This window comes from Delphinapterus leucas, chromosome 1 (assembly GCF_059928025.1).
Source record: "Delphinapterus leucas isolate spDelLeu-1000000601 "Yukka" chromosome 1, BTC_Dleu_Yukka2, whole genome shotgun sequence".
Lineage (NCBI taxonomy): Eukaryota > Metazoa > Chordata > Mammalia > Artiodactyla > Monodontidae > Delphinapterus > Delphinapterus leucas.
In genome coordinates this window covers 59,990,398-60,015,238 of record NC_143129.1, presented here as the reverse complement: position 1 = coordinate 60,015,238, position 24,841 = coordinate 59,990,398, and the positions used below count along the sequence as shown (strand labels likewise).

The window sequence follows — 24,841 nt, the reverse complement described above, 5'->3', positions numbered from 1 at the left end:
TATGACAAATGAGACAAGGATATACAATGGAGAAAAGACAGCCTCTTCAATAAGTGGTGCTGGGAAAACTGGACAGCTACATGTAAAAGAATGAAATTAGAACACTCCTAACATCATACACAAAAATAAACTCAAAATTGATTAAAGACCTAAATATAAGGCCAGAGACCATAAAACTCTTAGAGGAAAATATACGCAGATCACTCTATGACATAAGTCACAGCAAGATCCTTTTTGATGCACCTCTTAGAGAAATGAAAATAAAAACAAAAATAAACAAATGGGACCTAATGAAATTTAAAAGCTTTTGCATGGCAAAGGAAACCATAAGCAAGATGAAAACACAACCCTCAGAATGGGAGAAAATATTTGCAAATGAAGCAACTGACAGAGGATTAATCTCCAAAATTTACAAGCAGCTCCTGCAACTCAATAGCAAAAAACAAACAACCCAATCCAAAAATGGGCAGATCTAAATAGACATTCTCCAAAGATATACAGATTGCCAACAAACACATGAAAGAATGCTCAATATCACTAATCATTAGAGAAATGCAAATCAAAACTACAAAGAAGTATCACCTCACACCAGTCAGAATGGCCATCATCAAGAAATCTACAAACAATAAATGTTGGAGAGGGTGTGCAGAAAAGGGAACCCTCTTGCACTGTTGGTGGGAATGTAAATTGATATAGTCACCATGGACAATAGTATGAAGGTTCCTTAAAAAACTAAAAATAGAACTACCATACAACCCAGCAATCCCACTACTGGGCATATACCTTGAGAAAACCATAATTTAGAAAGAGTCATGTACCACAATGTTCACTGAAGCACTATTTACAATAGCCAGAACATGGAAGCAACCTAAGCATCCAATGACAGATGAATGGATAAGCAAGATTTGGCACATATATACAATGGAATATTACTCAGCCATAAAAGGAAACGAAATTGAGTTATTTGTAGTGAGGTGGATGGACCCAGAGTGTGTCATACAAAGTGAAGTAAGTCAGAAAGAGAAAAACATACACCGTATGCTAACACATATATATGGAGTCTGAACAAAAAAAAAAACGTTCTGAAGAACCTAGGGGCAGGACAGGAATAAAGTCGCAGAGGTATAGAATGGACTTGAGGACACAGGGAAGGGGGAAGGGTAAGCTGGGACAAAGTGAGAGAGTGGCATGGACATATATATACTACCAAATGTAAAGTAGATAGCTAGTTGAAGTAGCCGCATAGCACAGGGAGATCAGCTCGGTGTTTGTGACCACCTAGAGAGGTGTGAGAGGGAGGGTGGGAGGGAGATGCAAGAGGCAGGAGATATGGTGATATATGTATACGTACAGCTGATTCACTCTGCTATAAAGCAGAAACTAACACACCATTGTAAAGCAATTATACTCCAATAAAGATGTTAAAAAAAAAACCTATCAGAATGAGAAATTAAGAAAACAATTCCATTTACAATTGCATCAAAAAGAATAAAATACTTGGGAATAAATCTAACTAAGGAGGTTTAAAAAAAAACAAACACCTGTATTTGGAAAACTATAAGACACTGATAAAAGAAATTGAAGATGACATAAACAAATGGAAAAATATACCATGCTCATGGATTAGAAGAATATTGTTAAAATGGCCATACTAACCCAAGGCAATCTACAGATTCAATGCAATTCCTATCAAAATAGCAATGGCAATTTTCACAGAACTAGAACAAAAACTTCTAAAATTTGTAAGGAAACACAAAAGACTCCAAAGCAGTCTTGAGAACGAAGAACAAAAGCTAGAGATATCATGCTCCCTGATTTCAAACTATGGTAGAAAGTTACACTAATCAAAACAGTATGGTCCTGGCATAAAAACAGATATAGAGGGGCTTCCCTGGTGGCACAGTGGTTGGGAGTCCACCTGCCGATGCAGGGGACACGGGTTCGTGCCCCGGTCCGGGAAGATCCCACATGCCGCGGAGTGGCTGGGCCCGTGAGCCATGGCCGCTGAGCCTGCGCGTCCGGAGCCTGTGCTCCGCAACGGGAGAGGCCACAACAGTGAGAGGCCCGCGTACCGCAAAAAAAAAAAAAAAAAAACAGATATAGATCAATGTAACAGAATAGAGAGCCCAGAAATAAACCCACACTTATATGGTAACTTATTCTATCACAAAAGAGGGAAGAATATACAATGGGGAAAAGAAAGCCTCTGCAGTAAACAGTATTGAAAACACTGGACAACTAAGTGCAAAAAAATGAAACTGGACAACTTTCTCACACCATACACTCAAAATGGATTAAAGACTTAAATGTAAGAGCTAAAACCATAAAACTTGTGGAAGAAAACATAGGCAGTATGCTCTTTGACTTCAGTCTTAGCAATATTTTTTTGGATATGTCTCCTCAGATGAGGGAAAGAAAAGCAAAAGTAAACAAATGGAACTATACCAAACTAAAAAGCTTTTGCATAGTGAAGGAAACTAGCAACAAAACAAAGTGGCAGCCTACTTGAATGGGAGAAGATGTTTGCAAATTATATATCTGATATGGGTTAATATCCAAAATATACAAAGAACTAAAACATTGAAACATTGAAAAATAACAATCTGGTTAAAAAATGAGCAGTACAACTGAACTTACATTTTTCCAAAGACAACATAAAAATGACAAACAGACACATAAAAAGATATAATCACTAGTCATCAGGAAAATGCAAATAAAAACCACAGTGACATATCACCTCACACCTGTCAGAACAGCTATTATTAAAAAGAGAACAAATAATTGTTGGCAAGGATGTGGAGAAAAGGGAACCCTCCTGCGTCATTGATGGGAATGTAAACTGGTCTAGCCACTATGGAAAACAGTATAGAAAACAGTTCCTCAAAAATATTAACAATTTAACTACCATACGATCCAGCAATTCCACTTCTAAGTATTTTCCTACAGGACACAAAAACACTAATTTGAAAAGATATATGCACCCCCATGTTCACTGCAGCATTATTTACAATAGCAAAGATATGGAAGCAACCAAAGTGCCCATCAATAGATGAATGAAGATGTGGCATGCATGCGTGTGCACGCGCGCACACACGCACACACACACACACACAATGGGATACTACTCAGCCATAAAAAAGAATGAAATCTTGCCATTTGCGACAACATAGATGGATCTAGAGAGTATTATGCTAAATAAAATAAGTCAGAGAAAGACAAATACTGTATGATTTCCCTCATATGTGAAATGTAAAAAAACAAAATAAAGGAACAAACATAACAAAACAGAAACAGATTAACAAGTACAGAGAACAAACTGGTGGTTGCCAGCGTGGAGGGGGGCTGGAGGATGAGTGAAACAGGTAAGGGAGACTAAGAGGTACAGACTTCCAGTTATAAAATAAATGAGTCATAGGATTGTAATATTCAGCACAGGAATATAATCAATAATATAATAACTTTGTATGTGACAGATGTTAACTAGACTTATCATGGTGATCATTTTGTAATGTATGAAAATATCAAATCACTATGTTGAACACCTGAAACCAATGTAATACTGTAAGTCAATTATACTTCAATAAAAAACAAATTTAACAACAGGCATAGGCACCAAGCTATCATAAAAAAATCATACAGCTATACCATTACATATCTGATTGTCCCTGTTTTTAGTATACCCTTGGCCACAAAAGTGCAGAGCAAAAATAACATAAGTGAGTAAAAAATCATGAAATGGTTTATTAAAATGAAGAACAGAGTAGAATAAGGACTTCTAAAGAGCCTAGAAAAATAAGACTACTTACTCAACAATGGTCTAATGCAATAACCGGTCAGAATAAGAAATTTGGGATTTCAGAACCACCAACAAGGATTCTCACACAATTAGTTATAAATAAACCCAGCAATGGCTTACATACCCTGGTGCTGTATATCACACCTCAGTGCATTAGAAATGCCACAGCAGCTCCTTCCCCTGTTCCCGTACCCTTCCCCACAACTTACTGCGGAACACACACGATGAAAAACTAAGATTTCAAATTTAGTACTAGGTTAATACTTGGTAGCAAGCTTTTCCCCGGAAACAGTCATTCCTGAAATTTGGTTATAGACTTATAAGATTACATAAACTGTATTTTGGAAAAATCACTTTCTTAATGACAAATCAATTCTTAATGATTCATGGAAGCTAACTCTAAATACTTTCGTATCTAAAATATTGACTGACCTTTTCTGATAACCCTGCATTAGTTAAGCCAATGTGGTCCCTCAGAAAAATAATATTTCTGTGTTCATTCTACTTCCTGGTTATAGTTTCCTTAATCAAACAAAAAAATAATAATATCTAGTTTTTAGAAACGATAATATACCTCAAAAACTAGTTAAGATGGATGCAGAAGTAACCACACCTGGTAGTCTGTTAATAATGTAGTACACTTAATCAGTAGAGATAGTAAACAAAATGGCAAGGAAAGCAGTACTTGGAGTGTTGGTTTTAAAGGCTGTATGGAGGGGAACGATCAGACTTAGCCAGCTGTCCTAAGCCAGACAGAGACCTCCATGTTAATGTAGGATCACTGCAATTTGTAGACAAAAGGCATTTTTTCATTTGTCCACATGGTTGGTTCCTGCAGGTTCCATTTTTGCTGTGCTTCATTATTAAGAAGGCTTTTGTTATCCAGTCTTTTCTATACCAACCTCCTGTCTGCATCAAATCCTCATTTTAAATACACTTTAACGCATTCAAATAAACTACAGGAAAAACAAAAACAAACCCCCCCCCCAAACATCATGATTCAGAGAATAGAAAGATTAAAAAGGTACACTTAGCATACAAACTCAAAATGATCATTATTCAGGAAGAAAAGGTTGTAAAAACCATGTACAAGAGAAAGAGGATTGAAATACACAAAAATGTCACATCATTTTCACGACTCTTCCTTCGTTCCAAATCTTTCCTAAGTCTTCTCCCTTCTCACCAAGCAGCCTAATCAACTTAATTTTCCTTGCAATGCCAGACAACTTCCCTCACGTATCAATACCTCTTGACCTTGGAAGCGCTCCTGAATAAAGCTTGAGAACAAGGTGCTTGCAATGGCATATCTGACAGGGAAAAATGACTCTTTATTGCTGATTAATATAAAGGAGGGCCTCTGAGCATGGAACTATGCATTTCTAAGGGCGCTATTTGCAAAATTCTTCTAGAGTACTCTGGCAAAGCTGTTCCAAGAATTCTGTACTATTTTAGGAATACCGTGTAATGCAGTAGAAACAGCAATTAATTTAAGACAAGGAGAACTGGACCTGCATTTTGGTTCTGCCATAGTACAGTCCAACCCTCTTAGAAACTCAATTTCTTCAACTATAAAACAGATAATCTTAAGTACTGCATAGAATTTTTATGAAGACTCAAAGAAAACACAGTAACGTACCTAACCAAAAGAGATCTGGCATATTTTAGGCACCAAACAAATAAGTGGCAGTTTTTCTTATTAAGACGTTGTAACCTAAATTTCTTTACAATTAAAGGGCAGTTTTCTCAAGTATGACTGTACTACTGTATTATTTTCATCACCAGATTTATGATCTTATAAAATTGATTAAAGACATAATGTAGACTCTCCAGATTAAGACTTAAATTTTATCTTAACTGTAACTCTTTCCTAGAAAATGAAGTAGCTTTTCTTATGGCAGTTGCTAGTGTTGACATTTTTTGCTCTCAAAGTAGAAGCAAGAAATATAACTAAGGCAACACTAATGACATACAACCTTAGAACCAAATACACTTGAATGACAGCTGGTACAGGGCATTCTATAAGTGCATGAGTACCTGTGAGAAACCAGAAACCAAGGAAATGAAATGGTTAAGAGAGGGATAGAAAAGTAGGGGTTGGGTTGGGACAGGATGAGAGGATTTAGATAAATGGAAGAGAGAGGACAAGGCAATATAGACATATAAGGAACAACGATGAGCACAAGTTCAAAGGTAAAAATAGGAATAGGATGGGACAGTGAAGAAACTTTTCTAATGGACGTTTTGTGCTTAAAAAAAAACAGAAGTAAGGTTGGACAAGTAGCATTATTCTAGATTCTTGAAAATCTTGAACACAGGCAACAGTTTAGATATGATGCCTAAGATCAAATACACAAGGAAAAAGGAATCATTAAAGAAGCAGATAGAGGAGTAACAATGAAAAATCATGTCTAAGATTATACTTATTTTAAAGGTTGACCTCTTAATTAATTACTACTAAATTTAATTCTGAGCTAACCTTTGAATCAGTTCTTCTATTATACTTTTTTCTATAATTGGAATTGGATTTTTTAAAGGCTCATATTTAATAATGAGGGCAAAATATAATTTTTTTTTCTACTAGACAAAGGTATCTGAAGTGAAAAAGTTAAAATAATTGACAAGTTCACGTAATATATTTATCAAATTTTCCCCTAATTTTTAACGAGGGCCAAATATACAAGTTGGAGTTACATGCAAATATTGAGTTTGAAAGAAACTTTTCTGGATCAATCAAAGGCGATAGTAATAAGCAATGTTTCACTCTATCTGAATTCCTCTGAAAAATGATTAAGGACATAAAGGGATCAGAAGTAATCTATGGGAGTGGGGGTAAAAGAAGAAACAGGAATGGGGAGACAAAGTGCATAAATGAATGAAAAGAGACAAATATAGGAGATATTTGAAAAAAAGTATTGTTGTTTGATGAATAATTAGAAAAAAAGATAGGTTGATAAAATCGAATTTGTTAAATTCAACAAATATTTACAAAGCAAATATAATAAGGGGGAAAAAGCTCAAAAACTGATATCTTACAACACTTTACTACATATGAATTCCATGAGTAGTGTGTTAAAAATGGAGGTTCTGAAGCTTCTGGCTTGGTGATACATGGAAGTGATGAGAAGATGGCTTGCGCAGAGAGGGCACAGAAGCCCCATGCCTTATACCCCCACCAATACCTTTCCCTATGCATCTTTTCCACTTGGCTGTTCCTGAGTTGTATCCTTTATCATACATTGATAAACATTTGGTCAAATTAGGCTGATTAAACGTAAGGATGTGCGGCCTTTTGGGAGATAGATCTTTGACTTAAAGCTCTGATGAGCTTTAAGATCCTGATTTTCCACAAGCACCAGAAGAATGTTCTAGCCTTTATTTCTGCCACTGAGGAGATCAACAAGAACCCCAGCCTACTACCCAATGCTTCCCTTACAGTTGGTCTTTAGAGCTTCCAAAGTGATCAACTTCCAAAGGAACCTTGGAAAGCCTCCTTATGTGGCTCTTGGAGGGGTTTGAGATAGTACCTAATTACTCCTGTGAAATGAAGAACAGGTCTGTGGTGGTCACTGTTAGAAACACTTTAAAAACACTTTTTTTCCCCCTTCCCAGATGAAAACACTATTGGATCTCTATAAATTTCCACAAGGCTGATTATGTAGGGAATGGAAATATGCTTCTTTCATGTAATACTAGGCTTTTTAATAAAATGAAAGAGAATTATGCATCCCATAAAAAAAAAACAACAACAAAAAATGGAGCTTCCTGGGTCTCTCCCTCAAACTCTGGCTTAGTAAGTCTGGGGTTTAGAAATTTGCATTTTTAATACATAACTCAGGTAATTAGTAATTCTGAAGTAGATGATCAGTAGACCATACTTTGAAAAACACTAGTATAGATACTGGAAACTCTCTATAAATGTTGAACTCAAAGAAAGGAGAAATCTGCATCTTTCTACTTCTGGTCAGGAGGCTGGTGAGAGGGAAGTAGAGTGAAAAGATTTACTTGTCTGTTTGTTTGTTTTAATTTACTGAGTGCCTATTTACCAGATCCCATGCAAGGCCAACATAATACCAAGATAAATAGGACAAGACTTCTTAACCTATGAAAGCTTTTGAGTTCAACGAGAATGATTATACATGTAAAGGTTATTCGTAATACTTTTACAAACCTATATAAGTTTATTTGGTTAAAAGATATTATATTCAGTACTGGTATTTGAATTACACAAGTGGCTCACAGAAATTGAGAAGTAAAGTTAACTTCCCAAATGGAAATCTATGAGAATTTAAAAGAAATAAAATGGAATGGGAAACAATATTGGGTTGTTACCTATACTAGTGTAGTTTACATACACTAGTAATTGTCTTATTCTTCTTTCCTTTCAGTCTCCTATTCCCATATTTTAAGCTAGTCCATGAAAGTGTAAAGTACATGAAATCAGCACAACTTCACAGAATACAGTTTTGAACTCTTTGCCTACTTTTTCAAGTGACATTATACCCCCAAAGGGTTCAAGTAAATCTGAGGTAGAGTTTTTTGAATAATGAAAATTATTCAAAAAATGTTAACCTTTACTGTATGCAGAGCCACAAGTTCTTGAACATTACACATTTAAAGATATTTACTATTTATGAAGTGATGGGTAAAAAAAAAGATAAGAGCTGTTTTATAGGGTAACTCTGTAAGATTTAGAGATAAGGAAAAATACAATGGACTTCCTTATGAATCAGGAGCTCCCTGTCACCAAAAGTGTTCAAAAAGTTTGAAGGGTACTCCATTAGAAATATGATATAAATCATTTCAACGATGGGCAAAAGGTACGGCTAGATCAATCAAATGGCAGTCATCCGCTCAAAGAACGCGCCACTACTTTTGTGGCTACAAAACCCAGCACTGTACCTTAAAGGGCTTCCAGTCTAATGACATTACAATATGTAACAAATAGAGGTGCAGGAAAGGGTAACTAGGCAGAGTGAGCATCAAAGTCAAAGGCACAAAGGTTAAAATTCAAACAAACAAACAAAAACTCCATCAGCGGTGTTTGAGGATCTATAAGCAGTTCAGTGTTGCTGAGGTATAAAATAATGCCTATGCAAGTGGTAGGTGACCATACTGGGGAGGTAGGTGGGGGGCCTGATGAAGGAGGGTGTTGTTAGATGTCACATCAAGAAGCTTAGATTTTATTCTGTAAGCATTGGGACTCCACTGAAGGAGTTTAAGCAGCGCAGGGTAAATGAGCCTGGGACTACTGAGAAGTAACTGCAGGGAATGATGAAAGCCTGAATTAGTGGTGTCAGAGTAGCAGGGGTAGAAATGCATGATGGATTCAAGATATGTTAAAAAGAAAATGGGATCGCATTTGTGCTTAGATCACATACCAAAACTTAGGATTCCAGTTTTTAATGGTTAAAACTTTGTACTTGAATAAATTTGATTTTGAATTTATAAAATGCCAAAGAATAGGACTGTGCTTAATAAAATTTAAAAAAATCAATCCAACATTTCCTGTGATAGTAAATCACAGCAATAGCCTATATTATTGGAATTTCTACAGCAATTCATAAGTAGAATGCCAAACTGGCATGAATGTGTGTCTTCACACCTGTCAGCTGCATAAAATAAATCTGGCAAATTTTTATAGAAACACCCAATATTTGACATTAAATAATCAAAAAGTTCCTAATGGTTAAGATCAGATCACATCACAATTTCTGGATAGCCTAAATATTTTCCTCACACTTTTAAAATTCTTCCCTCTGGCTAAAGGTATATTGAGACTTTCATTAGAAAACTAATTTCAAATAGATGATTCCATTGCCACTACCAATTCAGATGCTGGATTGCCTTTTGTAATTGAGATTACTTTTGTCACTAGATTGAATGATTACATGTAATATGGGGGGGGTGGTTACGGATGGATATATACTGTAAATCGTATTTTGAAAAAGTAATCATCTCTAAAATGTTACAAGAAATAAAACATCTATTTACTCTTAACATAGTTCTGAAATATGCTGACAATACACAAGTTTAAAGAGCAAGAACAGAAGTCTATGATAACTGATTATTAAAAACCCCTTATATTTATTTATATCTGTAGACGTAATCCGAGTCTTAAAAACTAGAAAGCTGAGCTTAGAGATGGAGAAACCTGGAAAGAGTACTGCTCCTGTGCTTACAACAAGAGCTAGACAACCTCAAATTAATGACATTTCTTGAAACTACTAGAGAACTGCGTCACAGGCACAATAAGCGAAAATGAGAAGAAACCGGCAGCTGCAGGGAGAGACAATACCAGAGTATTTGCTTACCTGGCACAGAAATAGTTGGATAAGCCAGTAGGGAGATTAATGTTTAAGAAAATGCTACAGGGTAGCTAGCATGAGCACGTGAGGCCCCTGCTGCTGTAAACAGTGTGTGTGTATGGGCGGGGGGGCGCAGGCGGTAGAATACTCTTCAAACTTTTCCTCCATGAACCCCACCAGGGAAGGCTGGAGAGAATCCTGAGAAACCTCATGTGGTGTTGGCTGGAGGAAGGGACTAGCGACCCTCTCCTAAAACCACCCTGGTGCACATCTACTATGTCTCTACCATGTCCTACTTGTTTTGAGAGGAACGAAAATGGAACTTTATGTACTTAAACAGAAAAAAGAATCTTACTGAAAAATATGTGTGTAACTGGTCATGCAAAATGTACAGTTACTGTATTTTCTTAACCATTGACCTACTAAGTTTCCCAAGGAAGGATCTTTTGTTTCAAGATTATTACATCAAAAAACTCACATGATAATGCAAAGCAGTTAGCAAGGCAATTATGCACAGAACAATAAATGATTTTCCATTTACAAAAACAGCAAGTATATAAAAAAGCCAATATATATAAATAGCTCAACATCCTTTTTTGTTACTTTTTACCTATATAATAACACAAGCATTTCATTTCACATTCTTTTTCTTATATTCCCTATAAATACTCGCAGAATCTATCACCAGGCATACTGAATCAACAGACTGTAAGACAGGACACAAATGATAGATTCAGTCCTTTTATTTCAAATTCAGATATTTCACTATAAACGATTCTTCCTACAAAGCTCCTGTTAAAACATGCTTTATATTTTTTCAAAGTTATATTGATAACCCTTGGCATAACCCTATAAAATATACCTTTAAAGATAGCTAATTGAGGTTGAAACTTATTTTCACAAACACATTTAATATCTTAGATGGGAAAAAAAGATATTTTTATGGTCTTATTTACCTGCTCTTGCTTTTTATTTGTGAGATTATGCAGATTATTAGCAATTTTTATGGAGTTACTTTTTAACTATGTATTAGAACTCTTCTGTTCTATACGTAACATATGTACCGTGCATAAATGTAATGTCATGTGAGTTAAAATGCTTGTTCACAGCCAAAAAGCTCATTTGAGTTTTACAACAGGCAATAAATCTGGTGTTACCTATTTTTATACAAGATGAGGAAACAAATAAACAGAGGCAAAGTGATAAGGTTTCTCTCTCGGTCATAAAATAATAGATAACACAAATCTAGATTGGAAGAGGTAGAGGAAAAGAATAAAAGAATTAAAATAAAGAGCTTCTATACAATTATTCTGTGACTTTTTCTTTGTTTAAGTCTGTCAAGATATATAAAAATTAATGTAAACTTCATACTAAGTGAATTAAGTCAGGGAAAGACAAATATCATATGATATCACTTATATGTGGAATCTAAAAAAATGATACTGAGATAGGAGGTAGATGGGGCCCTGGGCTGGACAGCTGGAGTTTGTCGAGCGGAGTAAATTGGAGCTTTGTTTTCCCTGACACTCCAAAGACAAAGTTAGGCCCGGAGCTTAGCTCTGCTAGAGTAAAGAGATAAGACGACCACATCTATTACCTCCCCAACTGCACATGCACAGAAAAGCTCCTCAGGGGTCAAAAAGGGAGGGGCACGACCCCATAATAAATGTTGTCAAATCTCCCACAGGCCTCTGCACTGAAATCCATCTTGGCAAAAAGATGTGCATGCATGTTGGAGAGATTTCTAGGGCAGGTCAGGTGTGAAAAAAGAAACAAGATAACTGGCCAAAGGTAAACAAAGACCTGGAAGAACTGCCCTATATAAATGATTTAACCCCCTCTTTACTGCGCTCCTCATTAGGGAGGACACCCACACCCTTTCTCTCTGGGTGTGTATTTCTGCCTTGCTTCTATCTTAAATAAATAAACTGTTTCTCTGTGTGCTCTCCTGCATGTTATGCTGTATCTCTAATAATAAACTTTGTACCTGTTTTTGCAGTTTTTGCCTCTTTGAGGAATTCAGTTTTCAAATGGGCAAGAGCCGGGGGAACTTTGCTTCCAGCCTCTAGCCCCTGGTGATCTAGCGGCTAGGATTCCTGGTTTTTTCAGCCAGGCTACCCAGGTTCAATTTCTGGGCAGGGAACTAAGACCCTGCTTCAAGGCCACTTGCTGCTGTCTCTTCGAGATCAATACAGATAAACATTCACAAAACATAAACAGACTCACAGATATAGAGAACAATTCTGTGGTTACCAAATGGGAAGGGAGGGGAGGGTAAATTGGGAATTTGAATTTAACAGAGACACACTACAAACTAGTATATATAAAATAGATAAACAACGAGAACCTACTGCATAGTACAGGGAACTATAGTCAATATCTTGTAATAATCTATAATGGAAAAGAATCTGAAAAGGAATACATATATATACATGTATATACACACACACATATACATATATATGTGTAACAATCACTTTGCTATATACCTGAAACACTGTAAATCAACTATATTTCAATACAACTTTTTAAAAAAATAATGTAAACTTCAAAGTGAGGGCAGAAAAAATATTTATAATTTTTAATAACTGGTATTGCTAGTACAATTTAATTCACAGCCCTATCAAGACAACTTGCCAGACTACATTTTTTCAGCACTGATTTTTTTTTTTTTTTTTGCGGTACGCGGGCCTCTCACTGTTGTGGCCTTTCCTGTTGCGGAGCACAGGCTCCGGACGCGCAGGCTCAGCGGCCATGGCTCACGGGCCCAGCCACTCCGCGGCACGTGGGATCCTCCCAGACCGGGGCATGAACCCGCGTCCCCTGCATTGGCAGGTGGACTCTCAACCACTGCGCGACCAGGGAAGCCCAGCACTGATTTTTAATTACTAATGTTTTGATTCCTTTTTGGAACCCAATAAAAGCAATAAACTCTCTTTTTAGAAAAATAATTACATGGACATGACAAACTTTTTCATATGCTTTTAGTGGGACCTGAAGATCCTCGTGGGGTGGGTTCCATGAATTCAAAGTGAGTTTTTCATATTCTTTTAGCTTTTCACATGCTTTTAGTGGGACCTGAAGATCCTTGAGGGGTGGGTTCCATGAATCCAAAGTTAAGAGTTTTGTACTAGAGGAACTGAAAAGCCCCAAAGGACCATAAAGAGTAATCAAATGTGGTAACTGCTAATCTGATATACACATTTGATTTAATAAGGAGCTTTAAGAAAAAAGCTCAGTCCTGGAAAACTAGTCAATTGTATCAACTAACTCAGCACTAGTCTGAAGTGTCAGAATTACCACTCATTCTATCCCTTTTAGTATTTCAATACTAACAGAGCAGTGAGAAGGGTGCTAACTCATGAAAATATTTAAAGACTATTAGTTATATGTACAAAATGTGAACACTTCTGCATCTGTGCTTTCATTTTACACATAGGTTAAGTTGTACAATCAAAACTTCAGAGCAACGTTAGAAAGGAAAACAACATCTATGATTTTTCCATTTCATAATAATCCTTTAAGATACTAAGTGATTAGAACAGAAACTCTTCATTAGAGGAACATGACAGAAGCAGGGGTTATTAAGGTGCAATATAAACTAAAATATAACACTTTCTATTAATCTGTGGCAGTAAGAGTCTATCAGAACATTCACTGATATTTTTTGCCAATTAATGCAAAAAATAATGCAGTAATTACAGTAACAGAAATATCACATTAAGAGTTAATTAGTAAAGAACATGGGAACAAAGGATGTTCAAAACATTTTAGAGAGGTTTTTTAAATGACATATTTATTTTTCTTTCCACTGTTATTTGTAAAATATTCATATGTAAGAGCTATAGTCCTTGGAAGGTGTTGCAATTCACTCAATAAGAATTTCTAAAAATAGTCAAAATTCATTTTTTCTTTGAAAACTGCCTTTAGTAAACTTTTTGCCCCATCTTCTCAACATCAAGAAAGTTTCTATTCTGAGGTGAGTTATGTCCAACTGGCAGAGGATTTCTTTCCTTGGGGTTAAAGGACACCCTGGAATTGGAAGCAGTTATTTCATTTGTGAGTTTAAGAGCTGAATCAAGAGAGAAATGATGCAAACCAAAGAGTTTCTCAGACAGTTTGCTACACATGACATAAAACAAAGTTTGATTTGTTGGTTGACTTACATATAAACAATATGGTCTTACTATAAGCATATTTGTCTTACAAATGGCCACTGGGAAACAGAAATCTAGTATACAACTCCTTCAAATTAAACAGGGAAATGAAATTCAAACATGTTAAGTGACTTACCTAAAATGAAAAAAGCTAATTAATTGCTATAAACCTAGAGGCATCATCCCTTTAATGAAACAGTAGATCTTGCCAATTTAACCTCAAACCTATCTTCCAAATTCTTGAACCAAAAGGAAAACCCTGTCAGCAGTGCCGTTCTATTCTAGACTATGGTAATGCACTTCTGCTAGCACTACCTTTGTGGGTATTTTTTTAACTAAACTAAAACTACAAATAAAAAAATTGAAGTCAGTCACTCTTCTACAGTCCTTTACAATTGCACAGATAAGATTCAAGGTTCTTAACAGTCTAGAATGACCCTTAAAAATCACTCCTCCTAATCTACCATTTCTCACTTCATTCCACTTATGTCGTTAAGTACTAGCAGTCTCTAAACACACTGCACTCTTTCATATTCTCAAGCTTTTGCACATGCTGTTCCCTCTGTCTAGAAATACCTGGAATAGATTTGGATAACTTATGCAAACAGTAATAAGCAAGATACTGAAACAGGATAGATACCCAAATGTTAATTTCCCAAATTTTACACATTAATTTATTACTCACAGTAGCTACCATTTATTTACTATATGCAAATGTTCCATGTGCATGATCTCATTTGTTTCCTAACAACACTTTAAATATTCATATTAACCCACTGCAAAAATGAAGAGGTAGACTCAGAGACGGTAAGGAATTTTCCTAAGGTATCATAACTAGTGACAAAACCAAGGTTTATACCTAGAGATCAGATCTCAAAGACTGAGCTACATGAAAATATAAACATATACACATGAATCATCTCTCTTTATCCTACCATCATCTCCCCTCCCCAAAAACCACTGTTAGCACAGTTAAAGGAAATTGCAGTTTAAAAATTGGCCTTTTTTGGAAATCAAAATAATAATAGATATTAAAAGCTAAAAAAATATCTGAACACTTTGTTCCAGTTTTTTCCCTCCACTTATGGGATTTTATATTACAAATATAATATTACCAGATAAAAGCGGAAAAACAGTATGTCCGAAAACAGCACAAACTTAGAATTGAGAAAAAATCAGAGGTAGCCTAAGTGTTTAATAATAACAGACAAATAGTAATTGATAGTATATATAAATGCTTTCTACTAATATTATGATGCAAAGTGAGAAAATGCTTAGATGTAGCTAGATGTAAAAAGCTAGATACAAAATATACCTGTACATAATGTAAAATTAAAATTGTAGGCTGAAAACTGAAAGGACAACATCAAAACGTTAACTGCAGTTCTGTTCAGGTGGTAGAATTACAGGTCGTTTCCCTATTCTCTATTTTGTAAAAGTTTTGATTAGTGGAGAAATACATAACACTGTGAAGCGAAGATGTTAAGGGCTAAGAAAGGTCATTAGGTTTCTTGAATAAGATATAACTGGATTTGGAGGGTCCAAGTGCTGAAAATGTTTCTGCTTTGTCAGACATTACTTTATACATTACAACAGGCTGAGAAGGAATCTTGTAGTTTTTTTTGACTCTACTGATATATAACTTGTATATTTTAACAAGAATAATAAAAGAAAACTGCACAGGGGCTTCCCTGGTTGCGCAGTGGTTGAGAGTCCGCCTGCCGATGCAGGTGACACGGGTTCGTGGCCCGGTCCGGGAAGATCCCACATGCCGCGGAGCACCTGGGCCTGTGAGCCATGGCCGCTGAGCCTGCGCGTCCGGAGCCTGTGCTCCGCAACGGGAGAGGCCACAACAGTGAGAGGCCCGCGTACCGGAAAAAAAAAAAACCCAAAAAACCCAGAAAACTGCACAGTAATTCAAACGCAAATTGTTCATGCAAAGAACAAAAAAAACCTCATGCTTATTTTAAAAAGTAATTGCCACTTATCAATTAGTGAGAAACATGGCACCGAAACTGTATGAGAGAATCTCTTCCTAAAGGTTTATTCGCATCTATTCCGAGCCAATAGTTTCACTCTTAACTTAGGTTGATGAAAACCCTTACATCTAAAAAACAGGGCATAAAAAGCTCAAAAGTAACTTATGTTTTTGAAAAACCTCATCCAATAGAAAAAATACACCTTCCAACAATTTACTAATATTATCAACAAAACAAAATCTTTCCCCCACATTAGTTGTATTAAATGAGTACGTTGAAAGTTAATGACATTTACACAAAGACTAACAAAAAACCAAAACCCCAAAACCTCCAAGTTATTAACCTTGAACAGTGATCTTTTTCTCCATATCCCTAAAATAATGATTTGGAAAGGATAAAGTGAAAAGGAAAAAGAGAAATAAGTAAAAGCACGCACTAAATATATAGAACGCACACTGGTCAAAATTAAGTGGTTTTCTTCACTCTGCTTCATTACAGAATGACTGAAAACTGGTTTTTAAAAATGATGAGTACTCTGATGGAGAATATAAAATCTACAGGGTAACCAGGCTTTTCCCTACCAATAAGACCAGTGAAATCCCCAAAAGGAACCTACAATTTGTTTTGCTATCAATAACTTATCCTTTCCATTACTGAAGGGAAACATAGTTGTCAGATCTTTAAAATCCCGCAAAATGTAAAAGGCATAGAATTAAAAGGTCTTAACCCTTTATAAAACAGAAACTTTGAGGAAATGAAAATATTCCTTATAAATAGAGATTCCTTATTGAAATTTGAAGTTCCAAGGCTAACTTATTAATTGGAAGAGGCATAAACCCTCGTATATTTTATTCTTTTCAAAATATAAGATAAAAATATTTTCAAATATAAATACCCAAATAAATCTCTAGATCAATTATCCATTCTTATTAGTTGACATTTTGGATTACTCTGAACCACTACAGTCTTCCGTTAGTACAAACATCAAGGATTATCATCTGAACTACAAATTTGGTTAGTAAAAAATTATAAGGGCTCATGAGTATGTTTTGTGAAACTTAAATGACTCTTGGCTGCTAAAAATAGGGATTATATATATTCAGTTACATATTTCAATCTAGACAAAGATATTTAGATACTCTGGCACGAAATAAAGTATTTTAATTCTTATTTACCAGGGGATACTACTACCATACAATCCATAAAGACTTTTTTTGAGAGATAAAATAATTCTTATCAATTTTTTTTAAAAGATAAACTCTTGGGTCTCCTAAAATAAACCAATGTTTGGAATGTTGTGAGAAATAAAAAGACACTAAAAGAAAAGACAGGGCTTCCCTGGTGGCGCAGTGGTTGAGAGTCCGCCTGCCGATGCAGGGGACACGCGTTCGTGCACCGCTCTGGGAGGATCCCACATGCTGTGGAGTGGCTGGGCCCGTGAGCCATGGCTGCTGAGCCTGCGCGTCCGGAGCCTGTGCTCCGCAACGGGAGAGGCCACAGCAGTGAGAGGCCCGCGTACCACAAAAAAAAAAAAAAATAAAACAAAGAAAAGAAAAGACAACTACTACTATTTTTCTCTCCCAATCTCTGGAAAGCAACTTACAAAGATATGTGTCGTGAATCACAAAGCCATAGCTCTAGATACTTGATTTAAAACAACAAATTAACAAAATGGAACTGAATCTTGAAGTCAGATTGATGTTTTATACAATCTATTCCTAAAGCTTCCTACTTTCATCAGAGAGTCAAAGGTCTTGAAGGCAAATACAAGCATAACTAACTACCTATTTAATTCTCAACAATGTGTAAATACTTTGTCATTAAAACCAAATGATTTAGATTTATCTTCTACCTCATCTTCATTTTATGGTTGGCTATCACAGTTCAAATAAAGAATCTATATTTTCATCAAAGTTGATCTTCTTATCTACAGAAAAAAAAAGGACTAAACAAGGCACAAAGTTAAATGGCTTCTTTACAGCAATTATAATAGACTGACTCTTCTACATAATCAAATTATTCCTGTGTTCAGTAGTAATAACTTTTCTACCATTCTGGGAATAGCCAACGCCTACTTCTGATGGCTTTAAGTGGAAAAATGCTGCATAAAATGGGATTTAAGATACAATGGAGTAATAAGAAATACGAAAGGCACAAACCCCTGTAGGGATCATATCAATATAGGAGACTGTCATAAGAACAACAGAGATTAATGTGAGACTGTGGAAGTAAAATACAAAAATATATTTCTTTTCCCCAGATAAGATGCAAGTTTGAATTAGCAGGAAACACTTTTCTCTTAAACAGTTGCTGCCCTTGGTTAATTCTGCTTTAAGTAATTGTTAAATATATTTTTATTCAATTAGAAAAGAATAATCACATTTTTTCATATATACACTTCAGCATATGAAACCAATTCAAGTAGTATTCATTAAAAACGTTTAAGTCAAGGAAATGATATCCAATATTCATTCTCTTTCCTTTCACTACTGCTACGGAAATTTGTAGGAATTATCAAAAGATAAATATTTAGATACCAAAGTTAAATTCCTTCCCATCTCAAAATATTTTGGACACTCTTAAACATGGTGGGATGACAATGAAAATTATTTATAGGTTAATGGCATAATTCAGAATGCACTCTCAAATTAGTATAATTTTTTCCCTTAAAAATGGCAAAACAAAACCCAAAACCAAGTAGCTTGAAAATCTGTGTCGATTCTATTCTTCAAAATTGGCATACTTCAGGACAAAAACTATTTTTAAAGAAGTATTTAATGAGGAAAAAAATTATAAGAACCATTCTAATATAAGTCAAATTCCAGTATAGTACATATAAAAATGAAAATAATGAAATATTTTAAATATCTGTCGACCTACAGACCCACTAAATTATTTTGTTGATTTCATTACATTTTCACCATAAAATATTTAATGCAAGAAATGTTTTCACAGGAACTGTCCATACAGTAGTGCACCTTAAGGTTAAGGAATATTTACACTTAATGTAGATTTAGAGAAGAGATAAATTACAGGTTTGCTTCAGTTTTCCACAACCTTCTTGTCTCCTCTATTTTCTACTCCCCTACCCCACTCTAGTCTGGACACTAAGGGATGAGTGGGGCACTTAGGAGAAGATGGGAGCCACAGTCTTCCTGGAAGTCAGGGTCCATGCTCAGAATCTTCTTTCCTTCCACGCCCAAGACAGACAAGAGTTCATTCAGATTGGCCCTCTTCCAGTCAGGAAAATTTTCTAAAGTGTTATAAACCATCCAGCTAGAGGGAAGAAGAAAGGAAAGGAAAGATAAAAGAAAAGGAAAGAAACAGAAATGAAGAAAGGAGAGAAGAAAGAAAAAGAAGTTCCTATGTTGTCTTCTCAGTGTTCACTGAAGAATTTAGGATGAGAAATGGTTTATAAATGTGGGAAATCAATATATATTAAAGGTAGCTTTTTTTAATTAAAGAAAAGAAAAAAGACCGCATCTTATTCTTTTGTGTTTCTTCCTGAAAAGGTAAGGGAGTAGCAAAATCTAACAGACATTAGGTATTCATAAGTATAATTATCCACCCTTTAACAGATGCTTGAGAACCATTAATGCCGCTTGGTTATCATGTGTACAAATCTCCAGTGGTAACTTAAGTCATCTGTTTCCAAAATTGACTGTTCACATAATTTTCTATGGAGACCTGGGGAACTTTTCAAAATACAAATCTCTTCTCTCTTCCCCTCCTCCCCCCAGAGTACGGACTCAGGGGTCTAAGAAAAGAACTGTTTTATTTATTTTTTGAAAGATCCCAAGGTGATTCTGATGATCACGTGGTTTGAGAATCACTGCGATAAATAAATTTTATCATAGATGCCTTCTGCATTTTAATGGACACAGATTGGCTTTTCACATGTATTTTAGCTTCCTTAGTTTAGTGCAATCTGATGCTCTATACACAGTGTTTAGTAAGTCAGAGAGGGATGCCTATCTCTTGGATAAAAGCATATATAAATTGGAAAACAGATACGTAAGTCTTTTTGAGGGAAGACTGAATTGTGAAATAGCACAAATGCAATGGAGAAAGGGAAGGACCGGTAATAAATACCAGTTCCTCCACAGGTGCAGGCACTTTATCTCTCACCTCTACTCGAGCATTTCCTTGGTTTCAAAAACCAGTATTTAATTAATCATGCAACAAACAAGGTAAAGGACAAGTCTGAAGGATTGTATCATTCATTACAAAAATTATATATTAATGATACATTATGTGAAAACCATCTGCTTAGTGGTAATTTAAAAATGAATGTTACTAATAGCAAACACTTTAACTTTCGCTATAGGTCAAAAACTATTCTAAACCCTTTATGTACATTAACTTATTTTAACATTATAATAACCCTAAAGGGAGGTTATTACTATCATTAGCACTATATAGATGAAGAAGCTGAAGCACAGTGTAGTTAAGGAACTTGACACAGAGCTAGTAAGTGGAGAATCTGATTTTAACCTCAGTGGTCTGGCTCCATAGTCTTTGCGCTTACTCTACACACTATGATGCCTTTTTTCAAGTAGTTTGCAAGCCAGCAGAGGATAGGAGACATGAACACAAGTAACAGTACAAGGCAGTGTATTAATTCATTCAGGAAATATTTTTAATGGATAGGAATCATGAGAGATTTAGGTGAAGAAAAGATCTCCATGAGAACACAAAGTTTTAGTTAAAAACACTTCACAATAAATGTTTCATTATATGAAGTTTTATTTGTTAGAAATAAGGACAGAAAGAATATATTTCACTATTTGACTAAAAAAGATGCCCTTGCCTAATATAATTATAACTTTGTACAGTATGGGTGATAACATTGTTAACAAATTCCCAGGCTAAGTTTTGCTGGATTTGGTTTCAAAGGAGGGAAATCATTATCCTGTCATCCTTCACTATTGAGTTAGAGAAACTTTCAATATGACTTCTGGTGTTTCAATCCACAAGAGAAAAAAACCCACCCTTAATAAGCAAAGCTTTTTCTGAGGATACAATGTGTACACACACACACACACACACGTCACTTCTGAAGAGCTATGAGAGTCTTTAGTGTCATTTACAAGCATTGCCTTTTACCATTAGATATCTATTTAGAATTGGTGACCCAAGGCTAGATAATCTTGTACGATGTAACAGCCTCAGCGGGAGTCATCATGGACTCAAGGTCTGCCTCCAACAAAAATATGGTGTCCCTTTACACAGACATGATCACTTAACAGAAAGTAATTTGCATTCTTGAATTAATTTATATTTCATTCCAATAGTTTCAGATAAGAATTATTCCACAGATACAGAACATATATAATCTCCTTTACCTAACTTCCAATCTCTGAATAAAGGCAGTGATGATAAAAAGACATGACAGAAATAAAGAATAAGAATATTGCCCAAATTTACCTTTGCTTTGTAGCATTACTTTCAAGGTGGATGTGGGGTGTAGGAGATAATGGAATAGATATAAATGACTAATACCAAATTGCCAAAGGACTATAATTATAAAACAATATCTCAGTTGCATAGTATTTCCTTTTCAAGCAAGAATTTCTTAAGAAACAAACAAAAAAAACAGGTCTCAGTATGTAAGCACACAATTTGTAAAAAATCAAAAGTTAATGTTTTAGAAAATTGTTTATTGAAACAAATGATTAAAGAAGATTATTTTACTAACAAGATATTTTCAAACTGGCAAAGATACTGACATATTCCATGTTTTATGGGCATGGTCAAACTGAAACCCCTGGACTTTCTCAGTGCAAGACCAAATGGAAATAGATTGTTCTAGAAGGCAATCTATCAGTTTTAATCAGAAGCTATATGAATAAAGCTATCCATTTAATAAATCTCAAGTTCTCTTCTAAAGAATTAATTAGAAATTTAAAGATTTATTGGAAAAATATTCAAGAAGTAGTAAAAAGTAAACATGAGTATCTTCAACAAAACAACAGTATACCAGTTATGGTAAATCCTTAGACTAGAATAATATGGAACCATTTAAAACACTCTTTACAAAATACATTCAGACCTGGGAAATGTTCATGACAAAGGCAAAAGGTAAACAATACATGATAATATATAAAATATTCACTGTTATTGGGAAAAAAGTTCCTTTGAGTGGAAAAATTACATGGTTAATTACATTAAAATGTTCATATTAGTTATCTCTGGGAAAAGTGTTATCTGATATTTTCTTGTTTTTTGTTTTTCTAAATTCTCTAAAACATACATGTATTCGTTTCTTTCAGTAATAAGCTACTATAATCATTAAAAAAAACCAACCCAAAACCTAAGAGATAATGTTCCAAGATGATCGCATTATTCTCCACCAATGGGCTTGCCAGGGAGATTCACTCTGACTCCATACTCTCCTAATATAAAGCTGCAAAAAACTTTTTTTGAATCAACTCTAAATTAGTTTAAGGATAATTACTTAGTTAATGAATTATCCAAATCATATCACTACTGCCTTTCAGAAGGAGGAAGGGAGGGAGGGAAGGAAGAAATAAATCTTTTGTTAGTCCACATTAATACCTGCTAGAAATTGTGAGCAAATAGAATACTTTAGAAAGAAAGATTGAAACTAGAACAAACATGAACTGTTGATTACAGACTTTAATGATCCAGATAATGGCTGTGTCCAGTAAGTATCAGACAGCAAACATTACTACATCTGGACAGAAGGGGTTAAAATAAATTATGAGGTACTTTTCAAGGAAGTAAAGTCACAAAATGAATTGAAATTGTAGTCTAATAGCCCACCATTCTCTATATTCAAAAGTATAGTTGACTGCTGTACGTGGAAATAAAAAGCAAACTACACTTATTTCAAAGATAGTGTAATTATTCAAATGGAATGTATTTGGATGTTCAATCATATATGGATATAATACATTCAAGTACACAGTTTTAGAATTTACAATTGTTTCTTCAAATAAATGAATAGTAAATTTCTTTCATTACATCAAGTTAAACAAGCTCATTTCATCTATATTTTAAAAATAAGCAGTGGGGAAATTAAATTCCAAAGCCCAAATAAAAATAGAGTGATATGTGGTATTCCAAGTAGTTATTTCTCACAAATTCCGCCTTCTTTTTTAAAAAAAATCATGAAGTTAAAACTGAAATAGGCAATGCAAATAAGATTTACTCTTGGGGGTTAAAATCCTAAGAATTTGGCAATAACAGAATATCCATATGTCAATAATTCTAAATTAATACAGTTTAATTAAAATATCTTCAAATGAATTAAAATAATAAAGTAAAAACAAAATATAAAATGAAGGATTCTGCATTCTTCATTAGTATAGAGTATTACCATCTCTAAGTATTCTAGAGAGGACCTATGTTGTAAAATAAAAAAAATTCTAAAAAGAAGCATTTTCAATACAGTTCAAACAAAACTTGTCTTAAAACTCCTTTGAAAAGTAAATGTGGTACAAGAGGTTGTGGCATTTTAATGGTAGAAATGCTGGAGCCACTACCTTTGCAAGCAAAGCTAAAGAACAAAGGACAGAAGACTGTCAGCAAACCCTAAAGTGACTGAATAAAACTGCTTTTAGAAACAGGGAAAGTATTAGGAAGAAAAAGAGAAAGGACAAAGTACTGTCCCTCAGATTAAAAGAAACAACTTTAGACATATTCTCTGTCTTTAAACAGAAGTAATTAAAAGCAAATATTGTAAGCCTAGAAGAAAAAGTAGACTACATGGCAAAGGTGAAGGTGGGAGAGAAGCATCCTGCTAACTTCCACAGCACTGTGAAATAAAAGGAGAAACGCAACAAAATGAACTTGACCAGCATCTTAAAAAAGGGCAGTGTATAGCGTTCTTTCCATTTTAAATGCAGAATGGTAGAAATAAAAAGAGTAGAAATTATATATAATCTTGGCTGATTACTCAAAACAGGACTTGAGATTACTGGTTCATTTTCAGCCAAAAGTAGCCAAAAAGAAAAATAAATGTATCTAGATTATAGGAAAAAACAAGGCTAGACAAAAATTTAATCTGCAGGAAAATATCCTAAATTTTTATAAAACCAAGATACTGTCTTAATATATCTGTTTGTATTTGTGCCTCTTCCTCTACCACTCATTCTTAATTTCTCATTCCCTCCCTATGACTAAATCACTACCATAAACGGTAACATAAAGATATATGCAATTTTTATACCATCATTAACTGAATAGTTTTATGCTTTCTATTCATTCATACAGTAGATTTGATATACCACTAATATACGTCCAAACGCTAAAAAAACTTTCAAAGTTAACCTATTTCATAAGTGCCCTTAAACTGATCTCTTTCTTGTGATCAAAATTAGGTAGGACAGAAATAAAGCATAGAAAGACAATGAAATGTTTGGCTACTGATTTCACGTCTTAAAAAAGTAATCTAGGTGAGATTAAACATTGTATTATTTTCTTATTCCCCAAAACAGTTCTCTGTACTTCACCATCTCTGTCTCCCTTTCCTCTCTTTCTTAAAACCATTCCAGTCAAACTTTTGTCTTACCACTCCTATCATTTTTTTGCTCATCTTACTTGTATCAGTAGCATCTGACAAAGCTTAACCAATTCCTA

The 24,841-nt window shown here is 34.8% G+C and overlaps 1 protein-coding gene and 1 non-coding gene across 10 annotated transcripts in view; both read right to left on the bottom strand.

Moving 5' to 3' along the window:
* The window catches only part of COP1 (COP1 E3 ubiquitin ligase), a 276,120-nt gene that overhangs the window by 34,609 nt on the left and 216,670 nt on the right, over positions 1-24,841 (bottom strand). The window lies entirely within an intron of this gene.
* On the bottom strand, positions 4,502-4,642 carry LOC115803121 (small Cajal body-specific RNA 3). The gene has a single exon (XR_004023780.1).